Consider the following 18,346-nt stretch of genomic DNA (forward strand, 5'->3'; position numbering starts at 1 on the left):
TTTGTAGTTTTTACCGCTCATTCCACAGCAAAGTCATGAGAAACATTTTTGTTCAGCTACAAAAAATAATTAGATCTATGAAGAAGAATTCCGATCAGTAGCACAGGAGGGTTCAGAAGAGGGATTTTTTCCGAAAATGTTTATGTAAAATCACACTACAGCAAAAACTGATTGACATAAAACTTTGCACAAATATTCTTCAAACATGCTAGACGCCCACTAAGAACGGATTTTGAGATATTTTGCCTCTAAGGATTTCAAAGGAAGAAAAAGGATCCTATTAAGTAAGATTATGAACATTGTAAGGTGAACGCCATATGAAACTGAGATAATTGACACATCATATTCTAACATATGTTGTAATTATTGGAAAGCTTAAAATAATCTTATCAATCAGCAGATCGAATTAATTATTCATAAATCGAGAGCGAGAGCTTATTGCCACGTGTGTGTTTCATTGTTGTATTCTTGGCCACTTCGGTTTGCCTTCTATCAGCTGTATTATGGAGTCTCATACATTCCGATTAGAATAAAGAACAGAGATTTTCTTTGGTTAGGAGTTTGTTGATAATTCCTTTTCCAAATTCAAATTCTATTGCCATCAAAAATCACATTGAAAACTTTTGGTAATAGACAACAACATTACAAAGAAAATGTCGAACATATACCTACATTTATTTGTAGCACAGCTAGAAAAAGGCAAACCTTAGCCGTGAGTTCATTCAATATAATTTTTTTGTAAAAAAGTACGAGTTGATTGGAGATGTAAGTAATTCCATTTATTTGATCCAAATGATTATTCATATTGTAGTAGTCGGGGTCACTGCAATCAAATGTGAAACGCTTTGAAGGCATATAATTGCAAAAGAAAATATGTTATTATGGATGAGTAAGGAGAACAATCAGCAGAATATTGTAATTAGTAGAACGAATAATAAAATAAAATCAACTTCAATACTCTGTCAACTTAATCCTCAAACACATCAATTTAGCAGCATTTATAATAGAAGGATATGATGACTAACCATTTGATCTCTCTGAATTATCTATTTGTCACCGCCAGATAGGTTAGGTATACTCAAGAATTAACTATAAAATTAGTAATCATTATGTAAATTTAATATACAAACGTAAGAGAGAAGAATAATTCAAAATACAAGAAAATTAGATTTTACAATAATTTCTACTATGCTAGATTCTGATGATTAGCTTCTGATGTATAATTTATTCGTAAATACCTTTTTCGACCCACTTGGATGTAATGAGCTGGTTTTCGTGTGTCATATGGAGGCCGAAAGTGATTGTTTTCTGACCAGGCCGGTGAAATTTTCATGGCCCTAGGGCTATAAAATAACCTTGAAGTCAGCTGATTCTGATTAGATGTGAATGTGTTTACAAAATAAGTTATAAAACGGAATCAGTTTATGCTTCTAGAATAAAATAAAGTATTTTGCAATAAGATACTATCATTTTATTCTGATGAATGAAATGCAGATAAGATATATTATGAACTATTCAAATTCGATTTTCAGAGTAGGATAGAACTTCTAACCTAAACTTCCGCAGTTCACAACAATAAGCATTGTTGATGTTGACATTCAGATTGTCCAAATTTCAAGTGTGCCAGAACATCTAATCAAAAAACTTTTCATTATTTGTGTTTATTATTCATTAATTAAAATATTTATGATATCATCTTATTGTCATTTGAAGGAATAAAAAAGTATGAACTCAACCTCCCACATAATTTAACTTAATCTTTTAGGTTATTAAGACAAAACAGAATAAAAAATAGAAATACTTGGACAATTTTCTGATATTCAGATTACATCAGATTTGCTAGAGCTATGACCTTCCACTTTTGCTTTCGGAAGTGCTTAATGAACAATTATTCTCATATATTTTATATCATATATATATATATATATATTGTTTTTTTTTTCTGTGTGGCAGAAAAATAGCGTTTGCACTACAGGCAAAAATGTTTTTCTGGCTCTCAATCTTTTCTAGTCCTCGGCCTACAGCCTTGGACTTTAAAACCGATTTCGAGCCGGAAAACTCTCATTTTCGGCCCTAGGTGCGGAATATACTATTTATAAGTGAGAGGCCTCCTACACTTTTTTTATATCAGACATTCACTTATCTTGCACAAAACACATGAAGCTCTTGAAGTATTCTATACTTGTGATGAATTGGTTCCTTTTTCAGTAGTTATTTTAGAACAGATTTGTTGACAATTTTTCATGGCTATATCAAAGATTGTGATTCCAAATTCAACTAGATACCATAAGATTCAATGAGATTTGACGAGATCCAATGATATTCGATGAGATGCTATGACTGCTGTACAGCAGATCTCGGATGTAATAATTATACATTTCCAGAAAAAACTTAAATGAGAAATTCAGATACTCAACAACTGAAATTAAATTATGGTGACTGAATTCTCCATCATGATTACTTTGTTTTAAATCAATTTACAAAGAAAAACATCCACATGGAGAAACTATAACTGAAAGAAATAAAAATAAAAGTAAATATCACAACTTGTGATGTTAGAAAATCTTTGCTCTGAGCGACTACATCTTTAGCAGAACCAAATTTTAGCAGAAGCTAAATAAAAGGACAAAAAATTCAAGGGTTAAATTAACGATCCTTCTCCAAGAAATGCTCGAGTGAAAGTGTTCAGACCAAACGAAAAAGGATTCAACAAAATGTAGAAATGACGTAAGCAAAACAGTATTATCTGAAAGACAAGGAGAGTAGAGAGAAAGGAATAAAAAGACTCCATGTTACTGACAAGGACAGAGCAAAGAGAAAGAAAGCACAAAATCAAATGAACAAGCCAGTGTTTGCAAGTCTCTAGATAGTGTAATGATTTTAATTTTTGTTCACTATTCGTGAGCCATGTTGTAAGGGTTTTAAAAATATGTCCCTGTTTTAGGGAACATGTGCAACAGATTTTTTTCCTCTAAATTGATAATTTGCAACATTTTTTTCAAGAGAAGAGGGTTTGATGATCAGAACTAAATTTATTAAAAAAATTGAAGAAAATTTAAATAGAAAATTTTATATTCTTTGGGATGATTTTGAATGGAACAATATATTAGGAGGTGGATGAATATAGTTAGAGCTGGCAGAATGATAGTGATAAAATGTGATATTTCACTCACCGCTGTTATTAATAATTTCCTTACGCATGAGATGACACAGGATTTCGAGACCTTTGGGACCACACTGTCTTTTTCAATCACTATCGGTTCATCACTTGTATTTTCCTGTAGATATGGTATCACTGCCAGTAAGGAATGGGAAAAAGGAAGGGTGAAGGAGTTGTTTTTCAACTATTATGTGTTGGAGCTTGACTAGAGCTGCCTTATCTGCTACGATAGTTGGCAGATAGCAGAGTTGGAATGAATTTGTTTTAGAAAATTGGACATATTTTTATTATTATGAAAATGGATTGTTACAAAAAGCCCCCAAAATTTGAAAATTTGCATTTGCAGGTTTTTTAATTTTCCCTGAGAGATACATTTTCATTATTCTACATTCATTATAATTCCCAAAAATATTATAACATGGCATTTACAAAAACAATAAACATTATTTACCATTCAACATTCATAACAGATATACTTTAATGCCTTATCTAGTTTACAATCATTTTCATATTACTTTTAATTATTATACAGTATTTTAATGAAACATAGATATTATTGTGTGAGCCTTTGTATTTCTTCATTGTTTTTTTTCAGTTTCTTTTCTTTTTCTTAGTTTCTCTTTTTTATTATTTTTTTTCAATTTTCTCAGTTTTGTTTGTTTCTTTTTTATTTTATTTTTTTTTGCTCAATCTTATCATGACAATATAATTCTCATAATACATTTGCTCAAGTACGAAATATGAATTACAATTTCTTTCAATCACATAACAATATTCCTCTTTTAGTATAATCTAATATAATTTGTTTCATTATACAATTTATAACACATTTCAATGATATCACATATATTCATATTTGTTGAATGGTATTACAAAAATTTCTTCATATCCCCACATTCATCTTTCCAATTCATAATAATATTATTTCAATAAGACTTTTGATTTATCATATACCAGGCCTTTACAAATTCTATAATAAATCACATTCATTCAATAATATATAAATTTCATTCAATATCAACATAAACTTCAAAATAATAACAAATTTTCATAGAATATTCTTCAAATAAATTTTAACAAAATATTTCAACATTCATAATAATTTTTTAATATATAATTCTCTCAACCTAATTCTTAGCATATCCTCATAATATAATAACAATATGATACATTTGGTTTTTCAACATTTATAATAATCACAGATAACATAAACTTAGAATATAAATTGGGAATTTGGCAGTTTTTACTTTTACTTAATGGCCCTACTATGTCACAGATTGCATGATTCACAGTTTCCATGGCAGACATGAGAGTCTGATCTGACATAATTCAATTGTTCACTGGAAATAATGGCAATCTCTGATTCAATGACAATTTTCTTTCCGGTTTCATCAATTGTTTCCAACATCTGAGGTATTTTATGAGACCTTTGTTTCTACTGGGCCAAACTAAATGGAATCTCCTCTGTCTGGTAAGCCATCACTTATGCCTACCTGGCTTGATCGAGTGGAATTTCTTTCCACTCATTAGAGTTGGTTGGAGTGGGTAGGTCCATTGTGAGTTCTTTAGCATGCTGGATTTCACATGTTGAAATTTTATTACCACAGGTGGTCACAGCCCCCATCCAAGTTTGACTCCAGGTTGCAGCCTTCGTCTTCGCAACCTTGAAATGATGAGCACGTGTTGGATGATAATTGCCAAAATGGTAGTGATCATCCTCTGCCAAGGTGGGTCTTCTTGTTGCTGTTCCACTTTGATTTGGTCCCAATCCGGTAGTGGCTTGCTGACATCCGGTTTCGACATTGTCCTGGATTTGGTATCACTGCCAGAATCTTTCTTGTGTCTGCCTGGGCTGCACTGGTGGAATTCCAGTTTGTTCCCTTTGTTTTTGCAGTGAGGCAGAATTTTCTTCCTGGGTTTATGCTGAATAGGACAGTTGTGATGAGGTTCATGTGAAGTTTTTTGCATGTTCTGTGGTTGTGACAGTGGAATGCTGTTGCTTGAAGAATCTCCACTAGATGACTGGATGGATGGTTCAAGTATTGGTGAAGGAACGTCATAGTTGGCAAGATATAGCTCCACCTTTTTCTCTCCTACTGATAAGTCACTGCTGGTCATGTATTCTTGAAAGAATGGTAAAAACCCCCTCGTACTTGGCAACATTGTCAAGTACATGTAGAATTCAACTGTCGGATGGAAAGCAGGCATTAACAAATAGAGGCTCGGTAAAAATCTGAGAGAAGTAAGATGTTTCAGTTAAATCTGTCAGTGAGATGAGATTTTCGTTTCACTTAAATCCAGGTGTTGGACAAAGATGTTTCAGCTCAATCTTACAGTAAGATGAGATGAATCTCACACTTGAATCTGACAATTAGAAAAAGATGTTTCAATTAAATCTGACAGTAAGATGAGATGTTCGTTTCACTTAAATCTGGCAGTAGTAGACTGTCTGTCTCTCTCTCTCTCACCTCTCTATAGGGGCCTTATATAGGGGCTGTGTTTCATTTAACGTTATCTTAGACATTCATCACTAAAATATTACAGTTCTCAATTTACTACTTTTTTGTTATTGCAACTCCCAATAGTTAATTATACTTCTATTAGAAGTATAGTAAAATACTATATAATATTTTTCACACTTCACCGTTCAATCCTATTAAAACTCATCTAAAATAATCTAGCACTTTCTCTATCGTCTCCTCTACTTCTTATTCTTCTTTCTAATTTCTCTTCTTGATCTTATATTTATAATGATTACTTGAATATTGTTGTTTGCGATGATGATTATTATTCTCTTCTATTCTTCTTCTTCTTCTTCTTCTTCTTCTTCTTCTTCTTCTTCTTCTTCTTCTTCTTCTCTCCTTGATTAATTCAAGATCACAATACGATGTTCTATTTCTTATTCTATAGTTCAGTTTCATAAGTTCTTCTCAATTTGTGCACATTCCTTCTTTCTCCTCTTTTCTTCCCTATTATTATCATTATTTTCCCTGTGATTTTTTTCACTAGCTATCCAGCATGTTCAAATGTTCATTTCTCTTTCTATATCTATTATCTTTCTACCTTTTCTCTTTCTATCTGATTACCTTCTACTAGTATCCATATATTATATTATAATATCCATATATTTATCCATATAATATTAGATTCTTTCCCACATTTAATCATACTATTCCTCTTCAATTTTATGCGAATATTATTCATTATCAATTGTATTATGTATCTTTTCTCAATTGATAACTTTCTTCAAAGATTTTTCGTTTTTCTGCTGGCTTTTTCTTCTCTTTTTCAGTTTTTACTGGATCCCATTTCGCTCTATCTCCACCATGAACACGATCTTCCACTACTGGATTCCATCTCTCTCTATCTCCACTTGGACTCGATTTTCCACCACTGGATTCCATCTCTCTCTGTCTCCACTTGGACTCGATCTTCCACTACTGGATTCCTTCTCGCTTACCTCCACTTGGACCCGATTCTTCCACTACTGGATACCTACTCGCTCTATCTCCACTTGGACCAGATCTCCCACTACCAGTTCTTCCTCAATCTTCATCTTATTCACCATTAGGATTATTCATCACCGGAACTCCACACATCTACATCTTATTGTGTTTAGTGAATTTTTTTTTTTTTTTTTTTTTTTTGAACTAGTGCTTTAAATAGTGAAGGGAGCCGAACTGTCAAGGCATGCTGAATGCACTCGAATCAAGAGACTTTTTCATTTAGGTTAAGTTTTATCAGTTTCATCCCCATTTTCCCCGTCATGTGTCGTTCTGAGGTCGGTTCACGATTGGTCTGCTGCTTCCATGATGCCTCTCACTGACACGTCAGCTCGCTCGCCCTCAAGTAGGTATGATTATTTCAATAATAGTAATAATGACGCAGGTATGTTTCTAGCAAATAAGCTCCACTCTTTCAAAAAACTTTTCAAGGCTGCTCACCTTAACGTACAATCACTCAGTTGCCACATTGATGAACTCAGAGCAATCTTCCGTTTTCAGGACTTCAATATAATCGGAATTTCCGAATCATTTTGAAGCCTAGTATTTCATCAAATTTTGTTGCATTGCCTGGATATAATCTTTTCCGGAATGATAGATTAAATAAAGCTTGTGGGGGTGTAGCAATTTATGTGAAAGAAGGTATCAAAACAAAAGTTTTAATCACATCTAAACAAGAGTATTGTTCCAGACCAGAGTTTATGCTACTTGAATTATCCTTATCTAGTACTGATAAATTACTCGTTGGTATCTGTTATCGCCCACCAAAAATAGGTCATTTCACAGATTTCGAAAATGCCTTGCTTTCTCTTATGCCTTGTTATAACCGTATACTAGTTATGGGGGATATGAACACCGACTTGAACATGACAAATCGTAACTTTGACTACTTTCAACTGACTACAATTTTCCAATGCCTAAACATGACTATTTTACCTCTCGATCCAACTCATCATACTAATGAATCAGACACACTCATTGACCTTCTCATTGTTAGTGATCCCAATGAGGTTGTTCAAGCAGGCCAAATCTCAGTCCCAGCTATTTCTAGACATGATTTGATCTACTGTGTACTTTCCCATAAGATACCCAAGCCAGAACAGAAAATTATCACTTATAGAGACTTCAAAAACTTTGATGAAGCCGCCTTCCTGACTGATGTGGCTCAGACTCCATGGCATCAAATTGAAGCATTACCCTCAGTTGATGACATGGTCAAGACTTTCGAGAATTGACTTTGACTTTGTATGACAAACATGCACCTTATGTGACAAGGAGGATTAATAGAAAACGACGAGTACCGTGGATGACTGAAGACATACTTAAGATTGGGACGTAGAGACAAAGCACATAGAAAATTTAAAAAGACATTTGACTTGGACAGTTTGATAGAGTATAGGAGCCTTAGAAATAGGGTTAAACAGGAATTACGGAACTCAAAGATTAGGTACTTGAATTCGTTTATGACAAACAATAGACAAGACTCTAAATCACTTTGGCAGGGAATAAAAGAATTCGGGCTTGGCAAACAGAAATCGAATCCACAAATTGACTTACCATTGAATAATATAAATGACCATTTCGTTTCACACTCTAACCAACGCGACGAAGTTGTCATTGCTAATCACATCGATGATCTTGAAGAGCAGGTTACAAACTTAGATTTACCAATCACTGATCAATTTCATTTCCATCCAATCTCAGAAGAAGACACTTTCAGAGCAATTCAACGTATTCATAGTAATGCTACGGGTGTAGACAAAATTCCTATTAAATTATCAAGAAGATGTTATTTGCTGTTTTACCAACCATTACATACATTTTCAACAAGTCACTTGAAGAAGGCATTTTCCCTGAAAACTGGAAGTTTGCTCTGGTTCGCCCTCTAAATAAAGTTCCATCACCCAATAAAGTTGAGGATTTTAGACCAATCATATTACCTGCATTGTCCAAAGTGCTAGAAAGACTCATTCATGCTCAAGTTGTAAAATTTCTAGACAACAATAGTAAGCTTCATAACTTTCAATCAGGCTTTAGAAAATTCCATTCAACTGAGACAGCTCTGCTTCGTGTCACTGATGATATAAGGTTAGCTATGGACCAAAGAAAATGCACCATCCTCACCCTATTTGATTTTTCTAAAGCATTCGATACTGTTGATCATACAGTCCTTCTGAATAAGTTGGCTATTCTTGGTTTCAGTCACAACTCGTTAGTTTGGTTTAAATCCTATCTATTAGGTAGGAAACAATGTGTATCTGTCGGTGACAAAAAGTCAACTTGGAAAAACGTTATGCATGGAGTACCACAAGGTTCAATTTTAGGCCCTCTCCTCTTCACTTTGTATGCTAATGACCTTTCTTCCATTATCAAATTCTCCAGTTTCCATACTTATGCAGACGACCTTCAAATCTATTTAAGCTGTCCCATAACAAAAATTAATGAAACAGTTGGAATAATGAATCAGGATATCAATTCGATAGTGGAATGGACAAAGAAAAAATGCCTTAAGCTTAATCCCATCAAAACACAACCCATTATAATTGGATATTCTCGTCTTATAAACAATATTGACCTTGAATCGATTCACAAAATTAGTGTAGACGGTAATGACATTCCTTACTGTAGCTCAGTTAAAAATTTAGGCATTATTATGAATAATACTCTTGACTGGTCAGAACAAGTGAACAAAACTTGTAAAAAGTATTCTCAGCCATGCATGCATTGAAGAAAATGCACGATATCCTCCCTAGAAACATTAAATTATTATTGGTTCAATCTCTCATCTTCCCACATTTAATGTATTGTAATTCTGTTCTTAACGATATGCAAGTCACTCTGAATGATAAACTACAGCGTTGCCAAAATTATTGTCTACGTTTCGTCTACTCTCTCCAACGCCATGATCATATCACCCCAGCCCACATTGCTAGTTCAACATTAAAGCTTCCCGATCAGAGGCTTTTTCGAATAGTCAAGCTTGTTAGAGATATCTTGATATACGGTAATCCGAACTATTTTAAAGATGATTTCAAATTTGTCTCTGAAGGTAGGAGGATAGATGCTTCACATACTAGAACCGGAGAAAGTACTTTAAGGATACCCAATCATCGAACTACTATTTTCACAAAATCCTTCTTAGTCAGTGCCTGTCGTGCATGGAATGCACTTCCTGTTTCTATCAGGTCCATCGAGAGCCGAGCGAGCTTCATCCTAACTTTAAAAAATCTTTTGGAACATGACTGAAACTGTCCGGCCCTAGAACGATCACATGACATCCATCCCCCACCCATCCCACAAATACAAACCTTTAAACCTGTTATAGAACGAATTGTATATATATATATATTATATAAACTCATGTTATTTCAATTATCCACTGCATACTGCTGTATATTACTGAAAGTTGATAACCCTGATCTACTTTCAGCCTACTTCATTTTTATTTTATTGATCTTATCTACCTATATAATTATTTTACTCTATCAATTTTCTGTTTTTTTTTTCTCTTAATATTCATATTGATTAAAACTTTTACAATATTTCCATTAATAATAAATCCTTAGTTTAAATAACGAAATTAACGTTTTGGTAGAGAGTTAGTGGGGAGGATATTTTTAATATTCTTTCCGAAGAATGGACATTGATATGTCCAAAGCTCCGCCAATTTATGTAGATGCATAACATATATTATTATCTATAGTTATTATATTACAAACTGCTTTTCATATCATATACAGTTCAATAATTATTTTCTTAGTCTATATTATGTAAATTCATCTATAATTTTGCTGTATTAAGCTATTGTATATAAGTGTATAAGCCAGTATATATTGTAATCTACATAAATAAAGTACTCAATCAATCAATCAATCAATCAATCATCCACTCCTCTCTCTCCTCTTATAAATCAATCAAATAGACCATGACTCTCTATAATGAAGTGAGCATGCTACTTTAAATGGAAAGAGCATACAGAGAGAGAGTGTTGAGAGAGAGAGAGAGAGAGCGAGAGAGAGAGAGTGAGCGAGAGAGAGAGAGAGAGAGAGCGAGAGAGAGAGAGTGAGCGAGAGAGAGAGAGAGAGATGCACATTGTTATCCTCTCCTTCCTTCTTCTTCTCTTCTTCTCCTTCTCCTCTTCTTCTTCCTCCTCTTCTTCTTCTTCTTCTTCATCTCTTCTTCTTCTTCTTCATGTATTGATAGAGAGGAGAGAGAGAGTGTGTGAGAGAGATCTTCTTTCAAGGCCGGGATGGTGGAGAGTCGGTTCTTCTCCTCTAAGAGGCTGTGATGGTTCGGCAGTAGGGGGTGATGGGGGTACACAGGATGGGTGCGTGTGAGGGGGGGGTGGAAATGGTGAAAAAAGCTCGAGCACCCGTAAATACAGACTACTAAATTCCAAATTAAGTTGATTTGGAGTTTTATGACTTCGTTTCCACTATTCAAAAGTGTGAAAGCAGCCAATCCCTGTTCTATCTTTCATGGAAGACCATTCATCCAAAGGAGTCTATTCATAATAGCTAGTATAACATTTATTGTGGCTGTTCCTCATGTCCTAAATTTTACTATCATAAATATTAAAGTGGGATGAATTTCCATAGATCTGAATAGAGTTCATTCAATCACTATGATTATTGACTACCATTATATGATTTCTTTCTTTGATCTTAGCTTGAGACCAGAAGCTTAGGGATGAAAATTTGGATGTAAACTAATATATTATGACCCAATTTTATTCCTATCTAAAATATCGGTACACCAAGCTTCGCTTGTTGTTTATTTATTGATAAACAGAACACAATTATTTAAAATGATTAGGGGAGGACTGCCTGTTAGAAGGACAGCCCAAACTGTTTCTTCCCCGAGTTTTGATTAATACACTGTAAATAGTCCAAACAGTAGGTTATGTTCCATACACTTGAATTCAGATCCAATTTCAATCCAAATATTTGAAAACAAAAATTTCTGATTTAGATTGTTCACAGACCAAATTGAATAACAAAAAAAACTCACTAATCACTCAAAACCGTAAAATAATGATTTACTTTGGAAATTATGATAGTACTCTAATTAAGGATGATAAATCATGTCATGTCAACAGATCAGACTATTTTGATCAAGTCGATTAAAATTCCTAGATTCAACAGCTGGACATAATTCTATCTCTCTCCTACACAGGCATTCGCATCTTCTGTTGTCGACAGACGATTAAATTATTTATCTATTTATTCATGGACAGAATCACAAGTCATAAAATATGATTAGAAAGGAACAACAGGAACAATTATCATCTGTTATTCCAAGAATGAATAATTATTATCCTTTCCATGTCCTTCAGCGAGTTTCTCAGGGATGAGACCCAGTGCAATCGATTCTTATATCATGAACCTACTATGTTCCAAATTTTGTGGAAATCGTTAAAGCTGTTTTACAGATCTGTTGGACATACATAACCATATAACCATATACAGGAATTGCTCTCAATATAATAGGATTAACAACTTTAGTATGATCGATCATATCAATAGGTTTGTCTTGTGTCATGAAATGATATCATGAAATAGGAGCAGCTGATGGAATATAATGTTTTTTTTTATTTAGTTTCTAGCTGATCTTGAAACATGAAAATATTAGGCCCAGTAGCACAAAAGCCGGTTAAGTTTCAATCAGGATTGAACTCATGAGAATTAATCAGAGCAGAGTTTTTTTTTTATAGAAGGCTTCTCTCATTGGTTCTCGTGGTATTCAGTCCGGATATTGAATTAACAGATAATGCAACTGGCTCTCTCAAGGCCATGGATCCGTACAAAAATAGAGCAACGGAGGAACCAATACAACAGAAGCTGAAGAAATCAGTTGCATTCTATCACCTCACAATAAACATTACATTCAACTACCATATGTTTGGAGAGATCGATTTTAAATTTATTTTGCTATAATCCGGTCACTTCTGAATTATTCTACCAGATGTTCCATGAATACTGTAATGTTTTAAATTAATTAGGTCACCAAATTTGTTGACTCAACTACAGCTATTGTAATCTTCTTCATTTTCACACACTCTCTAACGTTTTCAAACGATTATGGAAACTTTTTCTGATCAGCTGCTACTTGAGGGACCAATAATCCTCTCTCAAGAACTTCAGCGAATTCTCCCAGACTTGAGACCTGTTCCTGATAATGTTGTTTTTTTTGCAAACCCACTATATTCGTGATTAATAAAAATCGTTAGAGCCGTTTCGAGATCCATCCAACATACATACTGTCACGGAGAGATCGCCAAACAGCTTTGATAAGCAACTTTCTATAATAATAAGCTAAAAGTTAGACTACCCACCTTTATTGGCTGTTGAAATAACAACAAAATCTATGATATATTCATTTATTAAGATCCAGATTCACAAAATTGTAAATGGTTTTCGAATAACCTATAACAGCATAATGAATGTTTGTTTACAATAAGGGTTAGTTTCTCGATGCAACTGAGCCGGCTACCTTAACCGGCGTGTCTGTTTCTGATTGTTGACTGCTTGCTTCGATTTTCAATTTTATTGAGTTGTTTATTGTACATTCTGACCTGCAGAAAAATCTGCTCATTGTTCCCCTATATTCGTTTTGCTTGTTTTCTCGTTTTTATTTGTAAAATATTTTTTTTTTCTATATGGCACACCTGAGCACATTCTCTTTATTGTAGCCATTCTATGGTAGATTTGTTTCTCTGTCCAGTGATTGTCATAACTGGTCATGTGACCTTTCTTCCCCAATCCTAGCTCCTCAACTTCTGAGAAGAAGGAAGGAAAGAGAGAGATTAAACTGAGCATTCCAATGGAGAGTCGTTTGTGACTCCTTTTTGTATTTTTTTTGTCGTTTTTAAATGTTTCATTGTTAAATTCATGTAAGAATGCTAAATTCAATTAATGTAGAGTTCCCGTAACGTTAGAATTTAATTTGATTGCCAAGTCTCAGTTAAAAAGGAGTTATCAATTATTAAAATCGCGAGCCAAATAATGAAGTCTAATATGATGCCATGCAGCCTGACGAAAGATGTTAGCCATGCAGTGAACAAATCTTCATGAGTGAGTGCGCGTATATTATGGGCCCATACAAATGTGAGTGATTTATAATATTATTATTTCAAAATCTTATCGACTCAATTTAATAGACAAACTGGTATATCGTTTGTAAAAATTCTGACGTTACACTGTCCAAACTTGAGTCGGGCAACCCTTGGTGAAAGCACTACATGCTCATCCTTAATGAATTTATAACTTGAAAGAAGTTTTAAAAATTCAAATTATATTGTTTATGGGCTTAACCCTTCATTATCAACTTCATTTATTAATTATGAACAAACAATATTCTTATATGATCTAGTAAATTTAAATAAATGCAACTTGTCATCACATGTTGTTCCTTAGTGACCTGTGTTCGACTTGCTTATAGCTTATTTATTTGCTAATATCATATTCATTTCAGAGGTCAATAGTAGCCCATCATCGAGTACTTGATCTTGAGAAAAATAGTACAATTAATCCTTTGATTTATTGTCAGAAAAATAATCTAGTATACTCTAGACATTTTTCCCTATTTCGTGTGACAAGGGTATTCCCAAACAGGAATTAACTATCAGATAAGTGTCATCACCGACAGGAGACTGGTATAACCTCAAACGTGGCGCCTGGCGGAAAGGGACTCAAGGAAGACAGTGGAGCCTACATTACTTAGAAATATTATTTTCTACAGGAAGATGTACAATCTTAAGACAGAAATTAATTCTTATTTTCAGGAATGATCTGTATTTAGCGAACATCAAGCCTACATTACTTATTATTTTTACAGGAGGATCTGCAATCTGGAGGCAGTAATAATTATATTTTTATTTCAGAAATTGGGTGTGCATCCGGCGAATTTCAAGCCTACTGCTTACATTGCTTATTTGTGTTATTTTAAATAAGTTATAACCAAGGTCGAACAAGTTTATGCATGTAGTGTATAGCCCAAGATTACACCTGATTTTTATTTTACTGTTGTCCTTTAATAAGCAGATTTTTCAAAAGGCATTTTTCATAGTTTGTACTTGTTCAACTTTAAGTGAAATTACCTGAATTAGCACTATTCAAGCTTTATTAAACTTGAACCGAATATTTATTTTGTTAATGTGTTCATATCATGTGTTTATTTGTTTGTTTAGCACACAATGTGCATAAGTCGGCCGCAAATAAACTAACGATAATATTGTCGTGGATATTTTCTAGTTTCATGCTGTAGTTATTGATTATAATATTATTCTCCAACTAACCTGCAAGTATAATCCGTAACACATCCGTACATTTTGCGTAACACTTCACCACTTCGTTTTTTAACAACTCACTACAAGATCATCGACCTTTTATATCTTCACTTGTTCACTGATTTTGAAACAACTACCATGGCCGATGAACATCACACCACTGCGGTCACGTCGGAGGACGAGACATTTTCACCGAACATCTTCCACGCCCGGTCCTCAGCATACCTCCACCGACTCCAATCTGGGGGCTGGAGAGAGCCTGTCATCAACACATTTGAAGAGAGCCGACTCCTACTCGATTCAAGACTGTCATACCCAGCCGGGACCATCGCCAACATCGAGGAAGTCCACACCGAAACCGTCGCCGAAATCGAGGAAGGCCACATCGGAGCAGATGTCCCTGCCCGTAAAAAGGATAAGATCAACTCGCCGCATATCAACGATGTCCATGCAGTACCGGCTCTCACAATAGTATCCTAGATGCCATGAAACAACAAAATGCAGATTTGAAAGCCGAAATGATAACACAAATGTTGCACATAAAGAATGATATGATGAGCAGTATTAGTTTGCAATTCAAACAACAGAAATCTGGAATTAAAGCTGAATTTAAAAGTGAAATTTCAGTATTAAAACAAGAAATGAATCAGTTGTCATTGACATTGAATGGACAGGTGAAGGTGGCAAAGGAAGATTTACAAAAACAATTGTTGGAAAACGTTGAGAATCTACAAGGTGAGATTACAACTAAAGCTACGGAGATCACTACATTCACGCTAGACCAGATGAACAGCGCGAAAGTAGAAACCAATAATAAACTTCTGAAACAACAGAAGGAAACTAATAATAAATGTGCAGAGTGGAGAACAGGATGGGAGAAGAATTCACAAAGTCTGATGTTAGGTTGAATAAGGTTGAAAAGCTACAAAAACAAAGCATACCTCTCAAATAAATCAGTTGAAGGTAGACCTTTCCAAATTAATACCGAGTGCACCGACTCTGATGCTATTCTTGAGTTGAAAAAGCAACTAGCTGAAACACAGGTGGAATGTAACCGAGTAAAAAATAGTATGGTAACTTGTAATTCAGGCAGTAGTAGTAGTGTAAACATAAACCAACCTATGTCAAGTTTACCAATATTTGATAATTTGCCATCTGGTTACAAGCACGCTCATTCATAGAACAGATATAGAACTTGTCAACTTAATGGCTAATATTCCTTGGCTTGCTTGGAAAATTTAACTGTCAGTAAGCTTGCAAGGGGAACCACTAATTTATTTTCGGAGCAGAGTGTCCGAATTCCAATCATTGAATGAGTTTATACAAAATTTTCTTTCTACATTCTGGTCACCAGCGAAGCAGAGAGCATTGCTGTCCCATATTCTCACTTGCCGGTATGATAAGAACCAGGTTTAAGTATGACTGGATTCGCAGCACACTTAAAATACTTGAATGGATTTCTAGATACACCATTAGAAAATAACAACTAGTGAGATTCTTATAAGTAAGCTACCTTATTCAATCCAGTCTGCAATGAGTACTCATGATTTTGACTCTTATGATAAATTTGAGAATTGTTTATGGAGGCTACAGGATATTGATAGTCAACTGGGCCACAACTTGTTTTGTTGAAAGGAGTGATAGGTTAGGTGCAAACAACAACTACCTGGAAGGGACTCGTAGCCAAGCTGGTCATGGAAATTGGCACAGGAAATTCAATATCGATCAAATATAGCGACAATATACTAACCAACAAAGAAAAGGTAATTCTGATAATGTTTCTATTCATACATCCAACATAAACAACACCGAAGTTGTAAACAAGAGGACAGATGATAAACAGCTGGCAGTCATACGTCATCAGGGCTTCTAGCCCAGTCAATAAAGGTTTTTTCGATCCGAAAATTAAATAAAAGCTGAATCTTCTACCATCAATAGAGCCCTCCCAGAGGGTCATTCTCCCAAAAGTCCCAAGGAATCCCCTTGGAGCTTTCTCCCCTAGCCACCTCAAACTTGAAAAATGCAGGTAATCACGGAAAATCAATTATCTCTGTACCATCGTTGGAAACAGTTTTATATATGTCATTCGATTCGTTACATTATGGACTACAATATTAGTAATATTCATTTTTTCAATAAAATTAACAGTTTTCTTGATAAAATAATATATATGTAAAAATTTAGGGGGTTTGCGATTTGATTTTTTGTTTTCTTCGATTAACTTCAAAGCAAGTAGTTTTAAAAAAAAAATGAGCCGGATAATTAATGTAGCCACTCTCATTGCAAATCCATTGATGTATATGTTATGTATTTGCGATTCGATTTGATGCCGTGGAAGGGGAAACAGTCGACGCGGAACGGCGCGGCTGACTCTCTTAGCCATAGTAAACAGCAAACTGGAAATCAATTATCTCTATAACCATTATTCGGGAAAAAAATCTATCATATATCATTCGATTAGTTGAATTGAGGACAACAATATTAGTCGGATTCATTTCCTCAATAAATCTAACAGTTTCCTTGATAAAATAATATATGTACAAATTTAGGGGTTTTCGATTTGATTTTTTTGTTTTCTCCGATAACTTCAAAGCAAGTAATTCCAAAGAACAATTTGACGAATAATTATTGTAGTCACATTCATTGCGAATCCATTGATGTACATTGTTATGTATTTGCGATTCAAGTTGACGCTGTGGAAGGGGAAACAGCCGACGCGGCTGACTCCCTTCACCATAGTAGACAGAATAATTATACTGCTGTCTACATTGCATCTCATTCACACTATGGCGCTCAAAACAATTAATTTTGTCTATTGTTTTGACATGCGCTGTATATAGATTTCCACTTTTAAATTCTCTAAAAAATATTACAATTTTCTTGATTTAACCATGCTTATGATAAAAATCAGGATTTCGTGTTTGCTCACAGAATTTATTATATTAATTTGAAGTGTGCCTTCTCCATACAAGTCAGAGTTAACACAATTTGATAACTCTAGTTCCAGATATTGATGTTTTTCAACGAAGTTTCATGATATATTATGTGTCCGACTCCTTCATCTTATCCTTATTTTGTGAAAAATGAAGATTCAAAATTTATTTTCATAGCTTTTCTTGTGTTTTATCTTGTTTCAACACTCTTTATCATTTAAACACTTGATAATGGAATGAATATCATCAGATCACGTGAACAAGAAAAAATAAAAGGGTGGGCCTACCTGAGATACCATATGATAACACTATACTCCTGATAAGTTGAAAATTTTCAAGCTGAAAGTAGATTAATTTGTTGCACATTCAGTTCAAATATTAACAAATAATACCAATATTATCACATATAGTGAGCGAATTACTCTGAAGCTTTCTATTCTCACTGAACATCAAGAGGCAATAC

Source organism: Nilaparvata lugens, chromosome 9 (genome assembly GCF_014356525.2).
Source record: "Nilaparvata lugens isolate BPH chromosome 9, ASM1435652v1, whole genome shotgun sequence".
Taxonomy (NCBI): domain Eukaryota; kingdom Metazoa; phylum Arthropoda; class Insecta; order Hemiptera; family Delphacidae; genus Nilaparvata; species Nilaparvata lugens.